Genomic DNA, 1698 nt, shown 5'->3' with positions numbered 1-1698 from the left:
TCTAGTCCTCTGTGGCTATGTCACTGACTCTGGGCCCAAGAGTCCCCAGGTCTTGCCACACTGCTGGCCAACCAGGTCTCCACCCAGATTCACAGGAGTCTATTGAATGTTGTAGGATTTAGCTGGTAGTTTCATTGCTGATTTTCCCTCGCTTCCCCTTATTGGTGATGAAAGTGTTCACCAATTAGAGCATGTGTCTGCTCATGTATTACCATTGAGTTAAGGTCTTAGAAAGGGGTTTGCCCTGAGGGGATCCGACCACTTGTCTTGATGTTTCCTGGATGAATAACTTGCTTGTTCTTGCAGTAATCAGTCAGACTGCCATTATTGTTTTGTATTTTTCCTGTCCGTCTTTCTTTGAAGAAGTATATTCTGTTCTTCTAGCTGCTCCAGGCTAGTCTGCATGTCCTATCAAGTGGAAATTTCCCACCTCAGAAGATTCTGGATGGGGTTCAGGATTCAACCTATGGTCTTATGTGATGAAGAGGCTCCATAGGAACTCTCCTGCCCTGGGCACATTGTAGCCCCATTTTAGGTATTCCAAACAGTTATAGGCAGAAGACGGATTTACAAGCATTCTCTGGTGATATTTCTGGCTATTCCTTTCTCTCCCCCTCAAGTGTCTATTATATAATGGTATGTCAGGGAAACCAAGATTCAAAAGACAGCCAAGCATCTTAATATTATTTTCCCCCTTTTGCCCATTCCAACCATGTCTCAATCCTTGTATCCCAGGGCCCTGTTGTTCCAAGGCTGTGCATACATCATTATTTTCCTCTGTCCCTCTTAGCTCATGAAAACCTGCCTAATTGTTTTCCTGTCTGCCTTGTTCTTCTATGACCCTCCCCCTTCTTGTGTTGCCCCCCTCCTTTGCACCCAAACTATCCTGTGTCTATTCCTTACCCTGTGCTCCACCTTCTCCTCCCTCTCCTTACCTCATCTTCCCCACATTCTAATAACCAGCAAAGACCGCCCCCCACCTCCCCTTTAGTATGGGTTTGTTTTCTTAGTCTTTTACAATTTGGTCCTATGCAATATTTCTGCTTTTGTGACTGACTAATTTCACTCAACATAATGTCCTCAAAGTTCATCCATGTTATATGGTGGCTTGCAACTTCTACTTCCTTGTTATTCTTCAAGGTAGCATAATATGCTATTGTGTGTATGTACTATAGTTTGTTTATCCATTCTTCAGTGGTTGGGCACTTTGGCTGTCTCCATCTTTTTGCTATTGTAATAGTGCTGCTATGAATGAACATTGGTGTGCTTATATCTACTCTGGTTCCTGTTTGCAGAGTAAAGGCATTCAGTTTCTGTCCATTGAGAGTAATATAGGCTATTGATTTTGGAGATATGCTCTGAATTATGTTGAGTAGTTTTCTTTCAAATCCTACTTTGTTGAGTGTTTCTATCAGGAATGGATGTTGGATTTTGTCAAATGACTGTTCTGCATCAATTGATATGATCATGTGGTCCTTTCCTTCTTTCTTATTTATATGGTGGATTACGATGATTGTTTTTCTAATGTTCAACCATCCTTGCATCCCTCATATGAACCACAGTTGATCATATGATGTATTATCTTTTTGATATACTGCTGAATTCTGTTTGCTAGGATTTTGTTGAGAATTTTTGCAACTGTGTTCCATATTTGTGCCCATTCCAAAGAGAAGTGATCCAATGGAATGCAGAAATCAT

Source organism: Chrysochloris asiatica, unplaced genomic scaffold (genome assembly GCF_000296735.1).
Source record: "Chrysochloris asiatica unplaced genomic scaffold, ChrAsi1.0 scaffold00211, whole genome shotgun sequence".
Classification (NCBI taxonomy): Eukaryota; Metazoa; Chordata; class Mammalia; order Afrosoricida; family Chrysochloridae; genus Chrysochloris; species Chrysochloris asiatica.
The sequence above is the reverse complement of the archived record's forward strand: the minus strand, read 5'-3'. Positions refer to the sequence as shown.